General features: G+C 46.8%; 1 pseudogene; it reads left to right on the top strand.

Moving 5' to 3' along the window:
• Positions 1 to 904: 904 nt before the first annotated feature.
• On the top strand, positions 905 to 24,750 carry LOC108398064 (kelch domain-containing protein 4-like; annotated as a pseudogene).
• The last annotated feature ends 243 nt before the right edge of the window (positions 24,751 to 24,993 follow it).

The following is a 24,993-nucleotide window of genomic DNA, read 5'->3' on the forward strand; positions in this document are numbered from 1 at the left end:
GGAGCCAAGACCCTGAAGGCCCATCCTCACTGGGTCATGGAATGCAGAGAAAGCCCTGAAACAAGGCACATGCCCTCTACCTGACTCACAAAGATTGGGTTCTCACGCCCTCTCCTGGCCATGGGGAAAACCGCAGGGCTCCAGAGGTCACTCTGATGTCCATGGTAGCCACCTGCCAGCAGCCAGGGTCAGCACAGGATTATGAAGGAAATAAACCGATCACCTCTCTTCAAACATCCTTCCTGCAATTAGAAAAACTTGCAAATGGCGGTGGCAAGTGGCAGCTGGCAGGGGCCAAGCAGCAGGTGGCAGAGGCAGGCAGCAAGTGGCAGCAATCAGCAGCCATCAAGGGACATGCGAAAAGTGGCAGGTGGCAAGCAGTGGTGGCAGGTGGCAGGGCCAAGGGGCAGGTGGCAAGTGGCAGGTAGCAAGCAGCGGAAAGTGGCAGGTGGCAGGTAGCAAGCAGCAGCCAGCAGGGGCCATGAGGCAAGTGGTGGTTTCAGGCGGCAGGTGGCAAGTGTCAGGAGGCAGGTGTCAGGAGGCAGGTGGCAGGCAGCAGGTGGCAAGCAACAGGCAGCAAGTGACAGGCGGCAAGCAGCAGAAAGTGGCAAGTGGCAGGAGGCAAGCAGCAGTGGTGGAGGAATGCCTCAGTGGCAGGCGACATGTGGTGCAGTCAGGCATCGGTGGCAGGGATGCAGGCTGCAGAACTTCCGAGGCAGGTACAGGTGTATGTGGGCGGTGGCCGCAGAGGGCACCGTCAGTGGGTTTGGGCAGTTGGTGGGTGTCCTCGACTGGTGGCTGCCATGTGGCTGGCACCCTTGGTAGATGGTTGGCTGCAGGCAACAGACCTTTGGCAGAGGCTGGCAGTTGGCAACAGCAGGCCGTGGCGGGGTCATAATGGTCGATGATCCCTTCTGGGCATGCCATGGTGGGGATAGTGGTGGTGGGCAGAGGCGGCATTCATAGGGCTCAGTGTCAGTGGGGAAAGTGGCTTCTGGAGGATGAGATGAGCACCAGGCAGCACTGGCCAGCAGCGGACACTGGGGAGGTGGTGATGAAGGTGGCAGCTGGTGTCCCAGTCATCAGCAGAAAGCAGAGGTGGAAGGGCAGTGGGAGCTGCAGGAAGAGGAGGCCGTCAGGTAACACACCCCTTCAAGAGCAGGGCACCTAAGCAAGGCAGGGATCATGCCGCTCTGAAGGCCCCTCCTCTCAGCCACCCTCCTCCAGCCCACAAGTGTCCTGGGCCTAAGGGCTCACAGTCTCTGCCCTGTCTCTGTGCTCAACCCCTACCTAGCATGCCTGGAGAGGCCAGGGGAGCTGCCAGAGGTGGGGTGAGGAAGTGGGGTGGGAAATGAGGTTGGCTGAATGGTCTCAAAGTGTCTGTAGTGCAGGAAGGACATCTACTTGAAGTGCAGAATGTGAAATCAGGGAATGTGTGTGTATGTGTGTGTGTGGTGAGGAGAGTGAGCTTTCCCTCAGAAGAGTAAGGACAAAAGGGACATTCCCCAAGACACAGAGGTGGGGTGGGGCCACTAAGTTTAGGAAATTTAGGGAAATTGGCTGTGGCCTGGAGGTGGGAAGGCTGAGTTCCAGTGCTACCCAACTGTGCAGGTATGTTGGGACCTTAACTTCTAATTCTGTTTCTGCACTTATAAAAACAGATCTTCCAGATTGGTTTCAGCTGATAGTTGCTGAGCACCCAGCATGTAGGCACTGTTCTAGCAGACTGACAATTCTTCCTTGCTTGGATCTTAGATTTTATTATTTGTGTGGAAGGGTGGTGGAGACAGAAAATAAATGAGCCAGAGGAATATAAGACAGTGCTATGCAGATGTCAAAGCAGGCTGGTGGGTGGCTGAGGCCTGGGTCTCTGCGAGGTGGTTGAAGGTGCTGTCCTTCACGCACAGGGTGGGCTAAGTGGAAGGCCCTTGGCGGTGTGAGGTTTTGGAATGAGGTGTCATGGGCAGCTCTTGTGCATCTGTGCACATGTCCAGGAAACTGTAAGACAAGCTCTGAGTAGTTTTGGGTGTGTCAGTGTGGATAAAATGAGAGTTCCTGTGGCCAGGATTCTCACCTGGCCCTGGTTGACTAGCCCACTGCACACCTATGGGCAATACATGGCTGTTGACTCTATATAAAGAGCTCCACCCAGTGGTCTGAGTGCAACACGGTGGCAGGGCTGCAAGGCTACAGGAGAGCAGAGCCGAGGCTAGAGTGGTGGCAGCACCAAGGATGGAGGCCCAGAGGATGGCTGTGCAGGACAACTGTGCAGAGAGGCCCAGAGGACAGCTCTGTGGGATGGCTGTGGGGACAGAGGGGCCCAGAGGCAGAGACCAACTTGCTGCATGCAGACTCGCTCTGAGTGAATGGGATTTTGGTGACTGACCTGTCACCTGGAAATAAAGTTGGATAAATCCCTTTCACCCCAAGAATGTTTTGCTGTCATTTTCTTAGGTCACAGTGAATCCATAGCAAACTTTCCTAGGCCTGAAACCCATTGGCAAGACAGTCAGATTCTATGTTTTTGAAATGGGAGGAAGCTGTTCTAATTCATGGAGGAGACTGGACCCTGGTTGGGTGCATGGACAGAGGGGGCAGGCTGAGCCAAGTTTTGCCCACGCAGTAGACTTTGAGCAGATGTCTCAGGTGTGACTCGTTGTTTGCCTTTAGGAAGACCTTGAAGCCCTTATAGCCCATTTCCATACACTAGATGCCAGGAAGATGCAGATCGTGGAAACACCATGGTCCCCACCCTCCCTAAGGTAAGTGAGAAAGGACTCTTCCTTATAGCTTCTCAGAGTTTTCTTTCATACATTGGACAGCTGCTTTAAACTGGCACCAAGTTTTTATAAATAACTGGACATTTGGGACATTTTCATCATTAAAACTTGTTCCTTCTCTAGACCAGTTCCCTTAGAACATTTTTTCACTTCTGAATAACAGGAGTGAGGCGGTTCAGCTTTATTGTCATGCAGAAACATGTAAATAAGGGCTCCCAGCCCAGCTGCTCATCAGGAAAATTGTGCCAGACTTGAAAGCTCTCCAACTGGTAAGAATTTGCAGACCAAAGTGTTGTCCCAGTGAGCTTTTCTTTGGTTCTTGAAGTGTTTTAAAAAGTGACCTGTGGGTGGAAAACTTAGAATCATGGTAGGGTTTTGCTATGTTTATAATGCTTTTAAATTCTCATGTGACAAGTGTGATTATTAAATATAAATTGTGTATATCAGCCATTTTAAATAAATCTATAAATTCTATGAAGAACTCTGAAGTCTTTTTAAGATTTCAAATACTTGTGGAGTGAGCTGAAGTGAGCAGGCCTTGGTGTTCATCTGACTTACTCTGCTGCTTCAGTTCTTGTCATCTCGATTTCAGAATCAGTTGTTTTCCAGTTTGACCTGGTCTCTGTAATTCTTACACTTACTATAGTAGAGTAGAAGCATATCTCTGAACTAGGAAAGGCCAGTGACCCTAAAAACACCTAATCTTTCAGGGAATGGGAGTGAGGGAGCCACCCAAGCCCCTGGGACTATTTGTTGGGTTGGGAAGTGAATTGCTTTGATCCCCTCAGAAGGAGGTAATCTCTGGAACTGCCACCAGTAGGAGAGGAGGCCAGGGGTCTGACACTTTAGCCAGGGAGGTGGTATTGTAGCACTCTCACTTCAGGGACATGCACATGATGGCCCTAGTGTCTTAACCCCACCCTCTGTGGGCCTGAGGTTGCTGTCTGCTGCTGCAAGATGGGAACCACATGGTTAGCCCTGAAAGGACACACAGCTCCAGCAACACCCAAGGTTGGAAGCTATCCCTGTTCTTCACTGAATAAATTATGCTAAGAATATGGTTTATTATCCCTTCATTTGGCATGTTAGTGTTGGGGCCACATGGGATAGATATGCATTTTCCTTTGAATTGTTGAGGCAAATAAATCCTGGAGATGTTTAAGGCTTTCTAAATCATGGTATCCTGAGGGAAGCCACTGAGAAGGTGTCTTGCCAATGGGTTTCAGCCCTGGGCAAGTTCACTATGGATTCAGTGTGACCAAAGAAATTGACAGCAAAACATTCTTTGGGGTGAAAGGGTTTATTACCTGGCTTGTTCTCCAGCGGTAGATTGAGACTAGCATCTCTGCACTGGGCCGAGCTCTCTATATAGTGCAGTAATAGCTTATTGCCTAAAGGTGTGGAAGCGGTAGCCTAGCAACAGGCCAGTTACATCATCAGGTGGTTTGAGTTCAGTGAGGATCCTGGCCATAGGAACCCCAACTTCCCCAAACTCCACTCCTCCAGGATTCTCACCTTACAATCTACACACTTTCAATCTTCCGCAGTGGTCCCTGTGTGAGAAAGCTGGAGCACTGTAACCAGATTCCACAATAGCAACAGAGGATAACAACAATTGAGAGACAATAAAAATTAAGATACAGCAAGATTTTGATACAGGTAACAAAAACTATAATGATCCTCAAGCCAGAGGAGGTTCCTAGTAACAAAAATTATAATAATTCTCAAGCTAGAGGAAGTTCCCAATCCACAAAGACTTTAGGGGTGATAAGGCACATGTTTTAATGTCACCAACATAGAGAAATCTTGTCCATCAGGTAGGATGCATGCAAGATAGTGGTCCTATGATAGGACTTTAGCAGGAAGGGGGTCCCTTCCAGATCTAGTATACCATACTTTTACTCCTTTCCCTGTGGGGGTTACTGAAGGGTCTATATATAGAGCTACTGGAGGTGTATGCACTGACCATAATGATAAAACAAAACTCCCTGGTAAGATGCTCCTACCTTCTGGTCATTCAGGATATACTACTGTGACCTTTGGTGGCCACTCTGCTGTTATTCCAGGAATACACAGGAGGCCAGCTTCCAGGCCTTGTCCCCAAGGTGCCAGGAGAGCCAGTCATCATTGGTCCATGTGTCAAAAGGTCCAAGGCCATGTCCAGTCAATGGAGTCTCCAGTGTTCAGTGCAGTTGGTGCTGGCAGCAAGATGTTATTCTGGTGGCTAAACCTCTGCTTCAGTGATTCTTCCTTGGTTTGTACTTCCAGTTGTATAGGGGAGGCAGCCATATGTGTTAACATGTTTATGGGGCTCAGGGCTCCCTTTTGGGGTCTCTGGTTCAAATGCCATAGCACGGTCCATAGGTGGACTGACCATCTCCATAGACTATTGGTATCTGACTTTAGTCTGGATTTTAACAAGCCATTGTGCCTCTCTATCATGCCTGCTGTGGTAGGATTGTATGGCACATGAAACTTCCACTTGATTTCCAGCTGTTGTACCCATTCTTGCAGCATATGTCCAGTAAAATGGGTGCCCTGATCACGCTCAATTACCTGTTGTCAGCCAAAGGCAGCAAAGAGACACTCCAGGCCTCTTTTGGTCATCTACTGGTCTGCACAACAGGTAGGAAAAGCAACCAGAAGTCCAGTAGCTGTGTCCACACAAGTCATCGCATACCGATATCCTTCTGACACAAGTAGAGGCCCAATACAGTCTATCTGTCACCTGACAAAGGGTATAGGCCCCTTTGCTATTGTCCCATGTTGCTGTGGAACTCGGTATAAGTCCCTTTTGGAGCACACGACACACTCCTGCCGGGCACTACCAACAGGCTACAGCCCACATTGTCTTTTGACCTGCATGCAACAAACGCTGATGTAGCCATTGGGCTATGTCAGAGACAGGCTTTCCTTCTAATGAACGGATATGAGTCAATTTATGTGCTTCATCATTTCCTGGGGATGCCTGTGGCAAATGACCTGTCACATGGTACACTGTAATTATTTTAGTCTGACCACAGGCTCATAAGTCTTGCCACAATTCTTGCCCCCAAAGGGGTCAGTGACCAACCAGCCAGTTGGCATGTTACCAGGTTGGTAGCCACAGGGTCAAGCCCCAATAGACAGCCCACCTCTCAGTGCAACCATAGGGGAGGGCTCCTGGCTGATCAAAGCCACATGGCCTGCAACTCTGCCCACTGGCTTCTCTTCCTGTCACTATCTTCCACCATATTGTCTCAGTCTTAGGATGGAAAGCTATGGCTCTCCATTTTGGGACTGCCAACAGCTGGAGCCATCTGTGTACCATGCATCTTTGGGTATAGGGGCTCTTCCCTCCTGATAGGGACTCTCTGCTACTAATGATTAAAAAGCAAGTTCTTCCTGCTTTTCACTAGTATATGTCACCAGCCCCAACAAGCACTGGAGTTCTTCACTCAAGGGGCTACTAGAGAGGGCACTATGCTGCTGTAGGTAAACACCGCACTTGGCTAGTGTGGGTGTTTGTGCCACACCACTCCTTGGCTTTTGAGTCCAGTCTTGTATCCACCTCAATATGGGATAGGTGGTTATTACCTTTATCGGGGCCATTCCAGTGATGGGTTCTGTAGTCTGCAAGGCGTGATACATGGCAGCCAGTTGTTTTTCTCTCAAAGTGTATCGTACCTCTGCTCCTTTGGTCTTAATTTCTGAAACTGCTGCTCTGGTTTCAGCTGTTTTCATAGCTCTCATAAGATCCTATTTGACTTCTGATCTAATTTCCTTCCATCAGCTCCTGCCCATATTAAATCAACCCACATCTGGGTCTTTGTAACCTTCATGAAGCCCTGTAAATTCTTCGTGTGAGTAACAGGTCTTATTTCTTTCCAGATTCTTGTTGCTTTAGCCTCTTCTAAGTCTGCTACTGTATGTGTCATTTTGCTTATGGGCTGCCCTAAGTGAGGGGAAATAATGGCCACTAGAGACCCAAAGAGGGATGTAGGAGCCATTTGAAGTACAATATTTCTCATCCCAGTAGTGAAAATCTCTTCATCTGGGTTATAATTCTCTGGACTATAGATGGAATTTCTTATGCCTAGCTCTTGTAGCACCTGTTGGAGCTCAGCATATGCCTGCCATCTAACAGGAAAGGACAGTAAATCACCGTGATTGGGCCACACAGCATGAGGTGCAGCCATAAGCTAATCGAGGAGGGAGTGACTCCCTGGGGTCTGATGTGAATTTTGTAATCACTGCCTCAAGGCAGGCTGAACTGTTAGGGAAGCCAGCTTTCCCATCTCTGATCACAACAGAACAAGTCCATCCACCCCTAAGTCCCACAGATGCAGGAGCCAAGCTGGTATTGACTCAGAGGACTTCTGCCTAAGCCGGGCGCCCAAATCCACCAGCTCAGCCTGAGTATAGGGGCAGACCATAGAGTGCTCCACGACCTGGGGAGGGGGCTGCTCCTCTCCTTGGGGAACTTTTAGCTGATGGGTCTTTATTTTTTTACAACCACTGTGCCTGCTTTCAATACCCATTTCTTGGGTTTCTTCTGTAGACCTTTTCAGGAGTGTGAGAGGCCACCAACCCACAGTCCCCACTGCCTCACAGGCACTCTGCTTCTCAAAGGATCTGCTTACTATACCAAGGGCCACCTCTACTGCCTCAGGTGTCACCTCCACTTGCCTCCAGTCCTGGGGTGGGGCCCAATCCTCTAGGAGGCAAGCCACCTCAGACTACATACCCACTGGGGGACGATCCACTGTTTCCCCATTCACAGGGGCAGCCCGCTGAAGCACCCCTCCCATAAGGGCAGCCTGTCTTTTTCCTGGTCAACAATGTACCCTGTCAACTTTTGCCAATTGTCTTGCCAATGGGTTTCAGTCCCGGGCAAGTTCTCGATGGATTCAATGTGACCAAAGAAATTGACAGCAAAACGTTCTTTGGGGTGAAAGGGTTTATTACCCGGCTTGTTCTCCCAGTGATAGGTCAAGCACTAGCATCTCTGCCTCTGCTCAGAGCACTGGGCTAAGCTGTCTATATAGTGCAATAATAGCTTATTGCCTACAGGTGTGGAAATGGTAGCCTAGCTGGTAGCCTAGCAACAGGCCAGTTACATCATCAGGTGGTTTGAGTTCAGTGAGGATCCTGACCATGGGAACCCAAACTTCCCCCACAGAAGGTGTTTATTTATTTATTCATTTATTTATGTATGTATGTATGTATGTATGTATGTATGTATGTATGTATGTATGTATGTATGTATGTATTTATTACTTTTTAGAACTTTTCCTAAAGTAAAGCCAGGTCAGGGTATGATTTGAAATGTTGGTAAATGCCTGGGTCTGCTGAGAGTGCTTCCTGCCAGAAGAAGCAGCTGTTGGAGCTGAAAGCATTTTGGTTGGTAACTAAGTAACTTCTCCCAGATGGCCTCTCCACATTATGGGAGAAAACCTTGAACATTGCCCAGTTTGGGAAGTGTATATCCCCAGGTATTGGCTCAGGTATCATTAGTGGGGTGATAAGGAGAAGGTGCCCCTGGCATCTGCTTCAGGGAGTCCCAGCATCTGACACCCAGACAGTGGGGGTGGGCTGGGTGTGTGCAGTGGTGACACTTGGGTGCTCTGGGCCCAGTTTGGGTGGTGGTTGGCCAGGTTGTGTTGTTACTTTTCCATAGAAAATTGAATAGGTTTTAAGGGATAGAAAGGTTTGAGGTTAAAGAAGTTTGGGGATTACTGGTTTCCTCTTAAAAATGTTTATTTAGTTGTGGTAAAATATATATTACACAGAAGTTCCCATTTTAAATGGTACAGTTCAGTGAGATTGCTTACAATAATGCTGTGCAACCATCTATTTCCAGAATTTTTTGTCACTCCAAAGAGGAACTCCATACCCATTAAGCAGTCTCTCCCAAAGCCCCTTCCTCCTAGACCCTGGTGACCTCCACCCTCTGTGTGTCCCTATGACTTGGCTGGTCTAGGTATTTCATGTAAATGGAGACATTATCTGTCCCGTGTGACTGGCTTCTGTGCATGATGTCCTCAAGTTTCATCCCTGTTGTAGTATGAATCTGAACTTCATGCCCTTTAAGATTAAATCATATTCCATGGTTGGATAGACCCCATTTTATTTATCCATCTGCTGCTGGACACTTGGGTTGTTCCCATCTTCTGGCTGCTGTGAATAGTGCCAAAATGAACATTGCTGCACAGGGATCTGAGTCTGTTTCCATTGTCCTGGGGTCTGTACCTAGGGAGGAATTGCTGGGTCAGGTGGTAATTCTGTACTTAACTTTTTGGAGAGGTGTGAGACAGTTTTCCACAGCAGCTGTACTGTTTTCACACTGTTTTTTTACTGCAAAATTTGCCAGTCTACAAAATGTTTTTGTGTACAGTAAATCCCCAAGATAAAAAAAAGAGTTGCCAGGTTTCTCAAACTTTTTTGACCTTGAAACCTCTTCTTCCTTTAAGAAGCATCTTTTGAAACACCCCTGAAGGGATACCACCATAGGGGATTTTGAAAGAAGGTCATTTTTCTGGGATTGACCCACCCACTTACTACATGATTCTTTACTTTCTACTGAAAATCTCAGGGCATATTTATAATTTCCTTATAGCTATTCTTTTGTCTTCATGTGTTAAAACTGTAGAAAGTTTTTGCATGTTGGAAGGTATCTGGGGTGCATATTGAAATGCTTAAATACTGGACTTTTTAGAGCAATTTTGATGGTGATTTAAGAAGCTAGACCCTTAAGTCAGTTCTGGGAAATCTGGCACGTGTGTAGGCACACCTCACCTTCCCACTGCCTGATGATTTTAGCTGATCCTGCAAGTAGCTGGGCCTAGGTGCTCCAGGAGCATGAGCCTGTCCCTAGATTGTTGATTCAGCACCTGTCTCAGGACCAGTCCCCTCTCACAGAAGCTTGAGAAGGCTTGGCCTGGAAGGGGAGCCATGCAAGCCTTTAAAGTCTTCAATTCTGGCTGAGTTGCTTTTGTCTCATGCAGGTTAAATGCCTTGCTCTCTGCCCATTCTGAGAAAGATAAATTAATTCTTTATGGACATGAATATTTCAATGGCCAAAAAGTAAAGTATCTATTTTTTTCTTTCCTCCCCAGACTCTCCCTGTGGGTCCCAGTTGGAGTAAAATTAAAGCAGTGATACCAAATATGCATTGGTCCTTTTACTGTCCTCCTGTCCTGCCTTGGTGGCTTTAGTGACCTTTAGGGCCTCTCCTCTCCCCACCTGCCTGAGACTGACCATCATACCAGTCATGCATATAGATCTGTCTTGGGGGTCTTCCTTGTGGTGGTCCATGAGCTGTTTAGAGCAGAGGAAGTGCAGATACCCTCAGAGCTCATTTTCATTTTGAGAGTTCTATGTGAAGCAGCTATAGAGGCATGAGTTCATGTCCCCTCCATGCACTGGGGGTGTTGTGAGTCTGACCCAACTGGTCCACTGCCATGGCAGGCTCTCACGCTGGGCCTGAATTGGAAGATGGGGGTCTCACTGAGCAGTGAGCCCAGTGCCCTGGATGCTCACGGGCCCAGGGCAGGCAGCCCTCTTTGTGCCACCATCTCAAAACTGAGGGGCCAACTACATGCTTCCCTGCATCGGTGTGATTTTGTTGCTCTAGGACACACGTTTCCTAGGGAAACCTTCTGATTGAGGTCCTTTATCCCACCTACTGGTGCTTCCGTGGAAGTATAATTCATAACACTAAAGTTTCTCTTCCTTTCTGTAGATTATGTTTTGTGTAATGAGCTCTATATCTACAACATCAGGAAGGACACCTGGACAAAAGTTGAGATCCCCAATCCAACTCTAAGGCAGTGTGCACACCAGATATGTCAGCTGACTCTCTGCCCCCACGCCTTTGCATGTGCTTTTCTGGGAGGGCTGTGTCAGGGCACTGAGGGTGAGGAGGGGCCTCTGCTGCTATCTAACTTGGACTCATCATTGAATAGCCTTGCTCTTTAGTATCTTCATGTAAGATAGGAAGATGGGCACCTTCTCCTCCCTGGGCTCTGAGGTCATAGGGACCATCCAGGCAGCATACCTAGTGTGGTACCTGGAGTGTTGAAGTCACACAGGAGGCTCCTTGTCGATCTGAGAAAGAGGCTCCTGGAGGCGTGAGGTCTGGTGCCTTGAGAGGAAAGTGGGAACTAGAATGTCCAGTTGTAGGGGTGAGGTGTGGAAGAAAGGTGATGGCTGTGGATGAAGCATGTCCTGAGGGATCTGCTGAGGCCAGTGAGCTGTGGGCTGTTCCTACTCAGCCCAAGGGGGCCCCAGCAGAGCTGCTGTTCCTGCTGGGTGGCATCCTGGGCTCAGGGTATGTAAGGTCCGGGAGGTCAAGTGTTTTTCTTCCTTGTTCATGATTATAACCTGGTAGTGGGAACAAGCCATGGCACCATGGGTAAGCTGAGGAAGTGTTACCTCTGGTGTGGAGCTGCCACATGTGGGCAACCACAGCACGATGGAAACTCCCTGCACAGGACATACTTTTCTTTTCCTGATTCAGGCCTCAGAGCTGAACTTGGGTCTGAGAGGAGGGCCTGCCTGCCAGGACTGCCCCAATGTCTTGTACACAGAAGGCTCTCAGTGTTTGGACTAACCAGTTCATCATCTGGAAAAGAAGGATGTCTTTGCTCTCAGTTTTAAAGCTCAGATCTTAGTAAGCTTGGATTCTGATATGTAGGTGGATCTTAAGTTCAGTCCTTTCACAGAGCCTGCTCCAGTTACTGAGAGCATCATCTGCCCACTCAGGCCTGCAGGCCAAGAGCTGGGACCAGGACCCCAGCCCTGTGCTGATTCCGCGTTAGATTCCTGAGCCCAAGAATGCTGCTGTCCTGATGGCCATGCAATGCAGACTCCCAGGCTCGGGGTGCCTCATGTGAGCACAAGTTAATAGTCATTAACTCTCTTTGGAGAATTAGTGCTGTGAAAGTCTTTGAGATGCTTAATTCAGCTGCTTTGGCTGGGAGTTCCATTGTATATGCATGCCTTATTAATAACATCCTGTAGTTAAGTTAGCTTGCTCTTTACTCAGAATTTCACAATGAATCAGAGTGATGGGAATCAGAAAATTGATTATAAAGTTTTTTGCCTAAAGGTCATTACAGTTTTTAATCATACAGAATTTAATCTATATTAAATTCTGAGACATAAAAGCTTGCTCATCATGGCCTAGTTTAATGCATCGTCTGTGAGAAGTCCTATTCTTTATCTTTAATCGGGAGCAAAAGCAGTAGAAAGAGAAACTTTATGTACTTTATTTTTTCTTGTCCCCTAGATCCTGGAATTTGGGGTGGGGGGTGGTGAAGCTTATTTTGGTGTATTTTGAGAGTTTAGATGGCCCTTTCTAAAATGAGTATGGTGGGGAGAGAGGAAGTGAAAGGCCCTAACATCTGCTGGACATGTGGCCTGATGGCCTGTGCAGGCTTCAGCTGCCTGCTCTCCCTGCACACCATTTCCTTGGGGAGAAGGGACGTTCATGCTCTTCTGCCTGGACTGTTGAGGACAGGGGTGAGCGAGCTGTCTGTGATGGGGGTGTGGGTGAGGAAGGGGAGGTGAAGATCATGAGCTCGTGTTTATTCATGGGGTGGTTGTTTCTCCCTAAGAAGTAGCTAAGACTTGAAACAAAATGCATTCTCTCATAAATTAGAAGAGTTCCATATGGTTTAAGAATGTCATCTGTGTTTTCTCACCCTTAGTGCGTTAATTAGCAGTATGTAGTTTATGGAGAAGAGTTCCTGCATATCGAAGGCTTCCTCATGAAGTGAGTCTAATTCCTTCGCAGTGTCTGAACTGCAGAAAGGGTAAGTGTCCCCAAGTCACAGCTGAACAGTCATGTCATTGCAGGAGTCCTGGGTTATTCAGGAAAGACATGCTGAGTATCTTTCACAGGTGAGGCACCAGAGGCACTCTCTGAGGTTGGGATATGGCAACAGAATGTTCTGATCACCATTCCTCATGCTGCTCAGTATTTCATGTTTTCTTTGGTCCTGAGACTGTCGTGCATTTTTAGGGCTCAGATTTCATGAAGTTAAAGCATGCAGTTGGTGTCAGAATCCATTCACAGAGTCTGTGTGTTTATTTGGACTGCATTGGGGTTTATTTTTATTTTTTGGCATTTGGTGGGAGAGTTGTGAACTTCAGGTTTTCCAGGAAGGATCTTATTACAGTTGAGACTTCAACAAACAAACCCAAATCCCCAGAAGCATAGAGCCTCCTGGTGTTGATTGTCAGTGAGCTTGAACAGTTACTGCAAAACTACTGTGTGTGCAATAATAAAAATATTTAAGGTGTTTTATTTTTATCACTTTACCTCCAAAATTCATGCACCACCCATAAGATTGCCTAGGGGTGTAAACTCTCTCAATAAGCTTTACAATACACAGCACGCAAGCAGGGAATAGGAAAAAAAGCCTGCTTCTGTCCCTTTCCAGCCAGCGACCTCATTTCTCTCTGGAGTCCTGCCAGGTATCCTCTGAAGAGCCATGTAATGGTCCATCTCAAGGATTGATTTCTCCCCTGTAGGCAGAAGAATCCTTATCTTAGAAGGAAAAGGATTATCAGAAGTAATTTTGCTTAAGTGCTTTGACTTCCACAGTGTGGCACAGAGAAGATAAGTAGAGACATCTTACTACACTGTGGCATCTTACTACACTGATGGACAGTGACTAAAATAGGGCTATGGGGAGGGGGGAACTTGGTAATATGGGTGAATGCAGTACCCACAATGTTTTTCATGTGAAACCTTCATAAGAGTGGATATCAATGATACTTAAATTTTTTAAAGTGGGGGAGAGGAGCCAAGATGGTGGCATGAGTGGAGCAGCAGAAATCTCCTCCCAAAACCATATATATTTTTGAAAATACAACAACAACTATTCCTGAAAGAGAGACCAGAAGATATAGTACAACAGCCAGACTACATCTACATCTATGAGAACCCAGTGCCTCACAAAGGGGGTAAGATACAAGCCATGGTGCAGTGGGACCCAAGCACCCCTCACCCCAGCTCCCCAGCAGGAGGAGAGGAGTTGGAGCAGGGAAGGAGAGGGAGCCCAGGACTGCTAAATACCCAGCCCTAGCCATCCGCACTGGGAGTGCAGACACACACTGTGTGGTGTGCTGGATACTAGGGAAACAGGACAGTAAAACCTCTGAGCAGGTCTGTACAACTGGAGCCCCTGGAACAAAAGAAAAGTGAGTGCTTTTTGAAAGTCTTAAAGGGACAGGGGCCTCACAGCTGGACAGAAGCATCCCAGAGCACTCATCCCAGCAGTGGGGAATTCCAGGGAACTCTGGGCGACCTAACCTCCTGGGCAGCAGTGAAGCTCTGATGCCCCTCACAGCATAAACAGCTTCCCACCCTTTCCCCCTCTGGTGTGGCCCAGCCATAGGGGAGCAGCAGCCTGAGGCTGGCCACACCCAAAGCAGCAGCACAAAGAACCACAGCGGACCAGGCAAGAATCAGAGATCCTGTCTGTGTGTAGCTGCCCAATAAAAGCCTCTAGGGGTCGCCGTTCTCCCAAGAGCGGAAGGCCACAAACTAGCAAGAAGGGATGTTCTCCAAGCTGACACATGTGCCAACTCCCCACAACTAACTCTATCACCATGAAAAGGCAGAATTTGATCCAGACCAGAATCATACAGACATCCTCCCCTGAGAGGGAACATGGGAGATAGACCTAACCAATATTCCTGAAAAAGAATTCAAAATAAAGGTCATAATCATGCTGATGGAGCTGCAGAGAAAAATGCAAGAGCTAACCAACAAGTAGGGAGGAAAACTACAGTAATAAAACAATTTCTGGAAGGATTTAACAGCAGAATGGATGAGATGCAAGAGGCCATTAATGGAATAGAAACGAAAACAGGAACACAGAGAAGCTGAGGCAGAAAGAGATAAAAGGATCCCCAGGAATGAAAGAATATTAAGAGAACTGTGTGATCAATACAAAAGGAACAATATCTGCATTATAGGGGTGCTAGAAGAAGAGAGAGAAAAAGGGATGAAAAGTGTATTTGAAGAAATAATTGCTGAAAACTTCCCCAAACTGGGGGAGGAAATAGTCACTCAGACCACGGAAGCACACAGAACCCCCAACAGAAGGGATCCAAGGAGGACAACACCAAGACACATAATAATTAAAATGACAAAGAGCAAGGACAAGGACAGAGTTTTAAAGGCAGTTAGAGAGAGGGAAAAGGTCACCTACAAAGGAAAATCCATCAGGCTATCATCAGACTTCTCAACAGAAACCTTACAGGCCAAAAGAGAATGGCATGATATATTTAATGCAATGAAACAGAAGGGCCTTGAACCAAGGATACTGTATCCAGCATGATTATCATTTAAATATGAAGGAGGGATTAAACAATTCCCAGACAATCAAAAGTTGAGGGAGTTTGTCTCACACAAATCACGGCTACAGGGTATTTTAGAGGGACTGCTCTGGATGGGAGCACTCCTAAGGTTAAATAGATGTCAACAGAGAAAATAAAATCACAGCTAAGAAAGCAGACCAACCAAACACCAACTAAAGGCCAAAAAATAAAATCAACTACTCACAAAAACAGTCAAAGGAAACACAAAATAGTACAGAAAAAAAACCCAACATTTAAAGAATGGAGGAGGAGGAATAAGAAAGGAGAGAAATAAAGAAACATCAGGCAGTGTTTATAATAGCACAATAAGTGAGTTAAGTTAGATAGTAAGATACTAAAGAAGCTAACCTTGAACCTTTGGTAACCACAAATCTAAAGCCTGCAATGGCAATAAGTATGTATCTTTCAATAATCACCCTAAATAAAAATGGACTGAATGCACCAATCAAAAGACACAGAGTAATAGAACGGATAAAAAAGCAAGACTCATCTATATGCTGTTTACAAAAGACTCACCACAAACCCAAAGACATGCACAGACTAAAAGTCAAGGGATGGAAAAAGATATTTCATGCAAACAACAGGGAGAAAAACTCAGGTGTTGCAGTACTAGTATCAGACAAAATGGACTTCAAAACAAAGAAAGTAACAAGAGATAGAGAAGGACATTACATAATGATAAAGGGGTCAGTCCAACAAGAGGATATAACTGTTATAAATATATATGCACCCAACACAGGAACACCAGCATATGTGAAACAAATACTAACAGAACTAAAGGAGTAAATAGAATACAATGCATTCATTTTAGGAGACTTCAACACTCCACTCACTCCAAAAAATAGATCCGCTGGACAGAAAATAAGTAAGGACATGGAAGCACTGAACAATACACTAGAACAGTTAGAACTAATAGATATCTATAGAACTCTACATCCAAAAGCAACAGGATACACATTCTTCTCAAGTGCACATGGAACATTCTCCAGAATAGACCACATACTAGGCCTCAGTAAATTCAAAATATTGAAATTCTACCAACCAACTTTTCAGACCACAAAGGTATAAAACTAGAAATAAATTTTACAAAGGAAACAAAAAGGCTCACAAATACATGGAGGCTTAACAACATGCTCTTAAATAATCAATGGATCAATGGACAAATTAAAATAGAGATCAAGGAATATATGGAAACAAATGACAACACAAAGCCCCAACTTCTGTGGGACACAGCAAAAGCAGTCTTAAGAGGAAAGTATATAGCAATCCAGGCTTATTTAAAGAAGGAAGAACAATCCACATGAATAGTCTAACATCACAATTATCAAAATTGGAAAAAAGTACAAATGAGGGCTAAGGTCAGCAGAAGGAGGGGTATAATAAAGATCAGAGAAGAAATAAAATTGAGAAGAATAAAACAATAGAAAAAATCAATAACACCAAGACCTGTTTCCTTGAGAAAATAAACAAAATATATAAGCCTCTAGCCAGACTTATTAAGAGAAAAAGAGAATCAACACACATCAACAGAATCAGAAATGAGAAAGGAAACATCACGAGGGAACCAACAGAAATACAAAGAATTATTACAGACTACTATGCTAAGAAGCTGGAAAGCCTAGAATAAATGGGCAACTTCCTAGAAAAATACAACCTTCCAAGACTGACCAAGGAAGAAACACAAAATCTAAACAGACCATTTACCAGCAAAGAAATTGAAGTGGTAATCAAAAAACTACACAAGAATTAAAAAACCTGAGCCAAATGGATTCACCTTGAAATTTTATCAGGCGTTTAGAGAAGATATAATACCCATTCTCCTTAAAGGTTTCCAAAAAATAGAAGAGAAGGGAATACTCCCAAACTCATTCTATGAAGCCAACATCACCCTAATACCAAATCCAGGCAAAGACCCTACCAAGAAAGAAAAGTACAGACCAATATCCCTGATGAACGCAGATGCAAAAATAATCAACAAAATATTAGCAAACCAAATTCAAAAATACATCAAAAGGATCATACACTATGACCAAGTGGGATTCATCCCAGGAATGCAAGGATGGTACAACATTTGAAAATCCATCAACATCATCCACCACCTCAACAAAAAGAAGGACAAAAACCACATGATTATTCTCCATAGATGCTGAAAAAGCATTCGACAAAATTCAACATCCATTCATGATAAAAACTCTCAGCAAAATGGGCATAGAGGGCAAGTACCTCAACATAATAAAGGCCATATATGATAAACCTACAGCTAACATCATACTGAACAGCGAGATGCTTAAAGCTCTTCCTCTGAGATCGGGAACACAACAGGGATGCCCACTCTCCCCACTGTTATTTAACATAGTACTGGAAGTCCAAACAAAACAAAGAAATACAAGGAATCCAGATTGGTAAAGAAGAAGTCAAACTGTTACTATTTGCAGATGACATGATATTGTACATAAAAATCCCTAAAGACTCCACTCCAAAACTACTAGAACTGATATCGGAATACAGCAAAGTGGCAGGATACAGAATTAACACACAGAATCTGTGGCTTTCCTATACACTAACAATGAACCAATAGAAAGAGAAATCGGGAAAGCAATTCCATTCACAATAGCATCAAAAAGAATAAAATACCTAGGAATAAACCTAACCAAAAAGTGAAAACTGTAAGACACTCTTAAGATAAATTAAAGAGGACACTAACAAATGGAAACTCATCACATGCTCTTGGCTAGGAAGAATTAATATAGTCAAAATGGCCATCCTGCCCAAAGCAATATACAGAGTTGATGCAATCCCTATCAAAGTACCAACAGCATTCTTCAAAGAACTGGAACAAATAGTTCAAAAATTCATATGGAAACACCAAAGACCCCGAATAACCAAAGCAATCCTTAGAAAGAAGAATAAAGTAGGGGGGGATCTCACTCCCCAACTTCAAGCTCTACTACAAAGCCACAGTAATCAAGACAATTTGGTACTGGCACAAGAACAGAGCCACAGGCCAGTGGAACAGATTAGAGACTTCAGACATTAATCCAAACATCTATGGTCAATTAATATTCTATAAAGGAGCCATGGACATACAATGGGGTAATAACAGTCTCTTCAACAGATGCTACTGGCAAAACTGGTCAGCTACATGTAGGAGAATGAAATTGAATCACTGTCTAACCCCATACACAAAAGTAAATTCAAAATGGATCAAAGACCTGAATGTAAGCCATGAAACCATAAAACTCTTAGAAAAAAACATAGGCAAAAATCTCTTGGACAGAAGCATTAGCGACTCTTCATGAACATATCTCCCAAGGAATGGAAAGCAGAAGCAAAAATGAACAAGTGGGACTATATCAAGCTGAAAAGCTTCTGTTCAACAAAGGACACCATCAATAGAACAAAAAGGTACCCTACAGATTGGGAGAATATATTCATAAATGACAGATCCAATAAAGGCTTGACATCCAAAATATATAAAGAACTCATGCACCTCAACAAACAAAAAGCAAATAATCCAATTAAAAAATGGACAGAGGAGCTGAACAGACAGTTCTCCAAAGAAGAAATTCAGATGGCCAACAGACACATGAAAAGATGCTACACATCGCTAGTTATCAGAGAAATGCAAATTAAAACCACAATGAGATATCACCTCACACCAGTAAGGATCACCATCATCGATAAGACAAACAACAACAAATGTTGGCGAGGTTGTGGAGAAAGAGGAACCCTCCTACACTGCTGGTGGGAATGTAAATTAGTTCAACCATTGTGGAAAGCAGTATGGAGGTTCCTAAAAATGCTCAAAATAGACTTACCATTTGACCCAGGAATTCCACTTCTAGGAATTTACCCTAAGAATGCAGCACTCCAGTTTGAAAAAGACAGATGCACCCCTATGTTTATCGCAGCACTATTTACAATAGCCAAGAAATGGAAGCAACCTTGTTGTCCATCTGTAGATGAATGGATAAAGAAGATGTGGTACATATGCACAATAGATATTATTCAGCCATAAGAAGAAAACAAATCCTACAATTTACAACAACATGGATGGAGCTAGAGGGTATTATGCTCAGTGAAATTATCCAAGCAGAGAAAGACAAATACCAAATGATTTCACTCATCTGTGGAATATAAGAACAAAGGAAAAAGTGAAGGAACAAAACAGCAGCAGAATCACAGAACCCAAGAATGGACTAACAGTTACCAAAGGGAAAGAGACTGGGGAGAATGGGAGGGTAGCGAGGGATAAGGGCGGGGAAGAAGAAAGGGGGTATTATGATTAGCATATATAATGTGGGGAGTGGGGGAAAGGGGAGGGCTGTGCAACACAAAGACAAGTAGTGATTCTACAACATCTTACTATGCTGATGGACAGTGACTGTAATGGGGTTTATGGGGGGGGGGACTTGGGGTAGGGGAGAGCCTAGTAAACATAATGTTCTTCCTGTAATTATAGATTAATGATAACAAAACTTTTAAAAAAGTGAAAAAAAATCCAGACATCCAGACTAAATTCAGATACCAATAGTCTGCAGAGATGGTCAGTCTGCCTATGGACTGTGCTACAGTGTTTGAATGAGAGACCCCAAAATGGAGCGCTGAGTCCCATAGACATGATAACACATATGGCTGCCTCCCCCATACAACTGCAAGTAAAAAACCAAGGAAGAATCACTGAAGCCGAGGTTCACCCACCAGAATAATATCTTGCTGCCAGCAACAACTGCACTGAACCCCAGAGACTCCATGGAGCAGACATGGCCTTGGACCTTTTGACACATGGACCAACAATGGCTGGCTCTCCTGGCACCTTGGGGACAAGGCCTGGAAGCTGGCCTCCTGTGTATTTCTGGAATTACAGCAGAGTGACCCCAAAAGGTCACAGTAGTATATCCTGAATGACCAGAAGGTAGGAGCAGCTTACTGGAGAGTTTTGTTTTATCATTGTGGCCAGTGCATGCACCTCCAGTAGCACTATATATAGACCCTTCAGTAACCCCCATGGGGAAAAGAGTAAAAGTATGTTATACTAGACCTGGAAGGGATCCCCTTCCTGCTACAGTCCTATCACAGACCACTCTCTTGCATGCATCCTACCTGATGGACAAGATTTGCTTATGTTGGTATCATTAAAACATGTCTTATTGCCCCTAAGTTCTTTCTGGATTGGGAACTTCCTCTGACTTGAGGATTGTTATTTTTCAAAATATTGTATTTAAAATTTTTTTACTATCTCTAAGTTGTTGTTCATTATCACCCGTAAGGTCTTTGTGGATTAGGAACCTCCTCTGCATTAAGGATTATTATAATTTTTGTTATTAGGAACCTCCTCTGGCTTGAGGGTTATTATAATTTTTGTTGCCTATATCAAAATCTTGTTGTAGCTTATTTTTATTATTTTATCTAAGTTGTTGTTATCCTCTGTTGCTGTTGTGGAATCTGGTTACAGTGCTCCAGCTTTCTCGCACAGGGACCATTGTGGAAGATTGAGAGTGTGTAAATTGTAAGGCAAGAATCCTGGAGAGGTGGAATGCAGCGAAGTTGGGGTTCCTATGGCCAGAATCCTCAGTGAACTTAAGTCACTTGATGACGTAACTGGCCTGTTGCTGAACTACTGCTTTCACACTTTTAGGCAATAAGCTATTATTGTGCTATATAGAAAGCTTGGCCCAGTGCTCTGGGCAGAGGCAGAGATGCTAGTGCTCGACCTGCCACTGGGAGAACAAGCCAGGTAATAAACCCTTTCACCCCAAAGAAACGTTCTGCTGTCATTTCTTTGTTCACACTGAATCCATAGCGAACTTGCCAGGGGCTGAAGTCCATTGGCAAGACACTGATGAAGTTTGAGGACAGGCAAGAAGGTACTGGAACTATGTGGAGGACACAGCAGTCTGTGTATCACTGCAAGGCAGGGCTGAGGCACAGAAGCCAGCTACCCTTGTGGATGTGGGGCTGGTTTGCGGAAGCTGTGGACCAGGCCAGACCCTCTGTAAATAGCCCTCTGGGTGCACAGGGCTGTGTTTGCTCCACTTGGGGGTGCTGCAGGTGAGCTGCCTTACAGACAGGGTGGTGCTGATGGGGATGCCCCTTGGGAGAAAGCAGGAATACTGCTTCACAGTTCTTTCCCTTGTTCTTGCTTAGGAGCAAGTGACTGCCATTAGGTGTGGGGTTTCAGAACACTGTGGGGTTGATCTCCTAGTGTGTATTGTTTAGAGCTCAGACCATAAGGCTGTAGTCCATCGTGTGCCACAGTTTGGGGAGAGGACTGCAGTGGTACCAGGGGTCCAGGCTGATCCTCACTCTGCTTTGTGACCTGCATGAAGTCCTTTGTCCTCCACTTGGTGCATTACTGTAAATAAGAGGATGGTCATGCAGGACACCTTGACCTCCCCCATTGTAAAATTCCTCAAGGCAGGGCTTCTGAAGGCAGCTGGCCACACCATCACAGTGACGGGCATGGACATGTGCCCTCCCTTTGGGGACCAAGGCTTGAGCCACGGAGTAGCTTTGCATGCACACAGTCACATCCCACAGCTGATGCACATCTGGCCCTGGCCAGAGGGGTGGCTGGCTTTCCCGTCCCCTTCCCTGTGCCTGTAAAGCCTTGTGAGTGAGCAGCTCATGGGTGGGCTGCCATGCACCCAAGTGACAGTGTGACTCAGGAGAGAGTTTCCCATATGCTGCTTCTGTTAAGCTATTGTATGTTCATTAAAGGAAAAGCCTCAGTCCTTCTTCCTGGACATGGTGGAAAGACATCCCCAATGGTTCATGTGGGGTTATGTTCCAGGGTTACCACGAATGAGACCCATTCTGAGGAGGAACATGAGGCAGGGTCAGGTGCCAGAGGGCTGGTGGCACCTGTGACTCCAAGCTCCTGCGCCCTGTGGGAGCAGTGCTCCTGGATGGGTCCCCTGGAGGGTGGTGCCCACTGGCCATCAAGGCTTGCTGCCCCTGCCTGAAGAGCACCGGTGGAGAGTTCCATCATGGTCCTGCTCCAGCACTGGTCCCTCATGGCAGACCACCCCACGGCAGGCTGGACTGCACATTGTGCATTTGAGGAAGAGCCAAGCGAGTGCCGTAGCCCCACACTGTTTCTTTTTCCTGGTCACTGGGGGATTCCTGGTGCGGCCTTGGGGGCTGTCCCTCACTACATGTCTGCTCTCTATGACAGGCAGATCGGTGTGGACTCGGATTAGCCCTTTGGGAGCCAAGCCCACCCCACATCTCTGGCTTTTCAGTGGCTGTGGCCCTAAACCATCAGAAACTGTTCTTCTGGGGCATCTGTGATGAGGGAGAGGAGGAGAGGCTGGAGGGCAACTTCCTCAATGACCTGTGCTTCTATGATGCTGGTTCACAGAACAGCTGAAGGTAGAGTTGGACTCAAAGGGTAGGGCCACACCTGCTTCTGGCATCAGTGCTCCCACTGCCTCCTTCCAGGCGAGGACCCCCACCCCAGTCCCTCTGCCTGTGAGGCTCTGGAGCCTCACCATCTGTACTGTCATCATAAGCAGGGACACCACTCAGCCCTGTATGGCACCAGCCCAGACAGGTGGCATGGTGAGCAGTGTCTGCACAGGGAGCTCCCCCAGAGGCTTCTGGTATAGATGAGTGGTCAGGTCAGTGACTTCAGAAACTGGTCCCCAGGCTGGAGGAGGGCAGTGCCCTTGGGTGACAGACTCTGCTCCTGTCCAGGTGCCATGGCACCTCGGCTGGGCTCCTGTCGGGACTCACCACCCTCTTCTTCTGAGGGACTACATCAGGCAGACGCCAGTGGTCTCAGGGTGAGCCCCAAAGGGGGATTGGGATGCCATCCTCCAGCTGTTGGTCCCCACCCCTGGTAGGTGGTGCTCATAAGCAGCTTTTTCATTTGCTTGCATTTGGGTGCCTGGGGTACCCTGTGTTCACACCCACTGTCTGCTGCCTTATGTTCATCAACAGGGACCTAGGTCAGAGAGGAGGAAGCACAGGTGGGGCAAAAAGCAGAGCCCAAAGGTGCAGATGAGCAGGAATGTGAGGGGGCTAGTGCTCAGGAACCCCTGGAGGTGATCAGAGAAGTGGTCGTAGACGATGGGACTGTGGTCACCATTAAACAGGTGCTCACAGCCACTGGTCTGGCAGCACCGCTACCATCCTCCAGGGAAGAAAGCCCTGACAAAGCCAGCAGGCCTGTGACAGGGCCGAGCCCCTGCTCCAACACCATGCTGGCCATGAAGAAGCATGGGTGGCTTTACCTCTACAGAGGAATGTTTGAGGCCAGCGACCGCCAGGTGACCCTCAATGACTTGGACTGCCTCGACCTCCACAAGATGGAGGAGTGGACGGCCTTGGCAGGGACGGATCCAGGTGAGCTGGCTGAGGAGGTGCCTTCCTGACGTCCCATGTGCTCTCGGCTTTGTGCCATTCAAGTGAGAGCAGGCCCTCCTGGTCACAGTGAGGAGTACATCCCATGCACACCCATCCCACTCAGGAGCTGATGGAGGCCTAGACACAACTAGGGGTGTCTCAGACATACCTGGGCACTGTGGGTTGCTGTACACTCTTGCAAAGCAGATTTCATCCGCATTGGCCTGCTGTGTACACACAGTTAGTTGCCCAAGAGGGCCGTCCCACCATGCACGACCTTCTAGTTGACCCTCAGGCCTCATTTTCTCTCTGATCCAAATGATGAGTCCCTCCAGCCCTCACTTCCATGTTGTACCCAGGTGGCTGCTTGACACAAGCTGCTGCTCACTTCTTTGAGTTCTGAGAGTACAGACGTAGTGAAGATACACACATCAAGGAGGCACCAGGTAGCTAGCACAGGCCTCCTCCATGTCTCCCAGCAAGCCGGGTGGAGCCGGGAAGCTGTGGGCAGCAAGTGCTTCTGCACACCCCACTGTCACCCACCTCTTCTCCGAGACACAGACAGGCTCTCCAGGGACTTGTGTTCAGCATTTCCTGTGGTGGGAGGGCAGAGTCCTCAGGAGCCCAGGCCCCAGCTGTGTTGACACCCCAAATATCTATTTTGCTCTAAAGAAACTCAGGAGTGGCTGGAGGAGACCAACTCATAAGAGGACAGTGAGGAGGTTGAGGGAGTGGGGGGTGGAGGTGAGGACAGAGGTCAGTGTGCTGGCTAGCTGCCCATGAGGGGTGGGGGCAGCCCAGGCAGGGCCCTTGTCTCAGCTCCCAAAGGCCTTGTCACTGCCAGTGAGAGCCATTCAAGTATCATTGAATTTCTATTAAAACTTGACTTTTCCTTGTACAAGTGCTTTTGAGGCAGTCTCAGGTGTGTGCAAAGTATTTGTCTGCGGACTGCCTGAGCAGCACCACAGCTCCCCTGGGAGGGGAGAGTGCCCTTGTGGTGTCAGTGCAGTGCTCACATGTATGCCCTGTCAGGCTCTGAACTTGCAGCTCTGAACCTGCCCTCCTCAGGCTGCAATCCTTGGCTGAACATGTCTCTTTCTTATTCCCCTACGCCCTGACAGAAGAGCAACAGCACCCCCAGGTGACACCTGGTGAGCAGTTCACAGACTACCTGCCCAAGACGGAGCAGTACTGGCTGTGTAAAGCCGGCCCGAAGGATGCCGGGCTGATGAGAAGAGAGTGCTGAGAGATGCCTGCACCTCGGCCAGAGCTTTGTTCCATGACTCGGCGTGAGCTGCCGCATGGGGCCAGAAGTTGGCCTGAGTCAAGTGTTCTTGCTGTCCCTTCGTGTCAATGGGTGTGATTAAAATAATGTGGACCTGGACCAAGGCTGCAGCATGGATGGTCTTCTGTGAGTCTGTGCCATCTGCACATGAGATAGGCCCACAGCAGGTAGCACCATGAACGGGAAGTGGATCCTGTTGTGCTG

Source organism: Manis javanica, chromosome 9, assembly GCF_040802235.1.
Source record: "Manis javanica isolate MJ-LG chromosome 9, MJ_LKY, whole genome shotgun sequence".
NCBI lineage: Eukaryota > Metazoa > Chordata > Mammalia > Pholidota > Manidae > Manis > Manis javanica.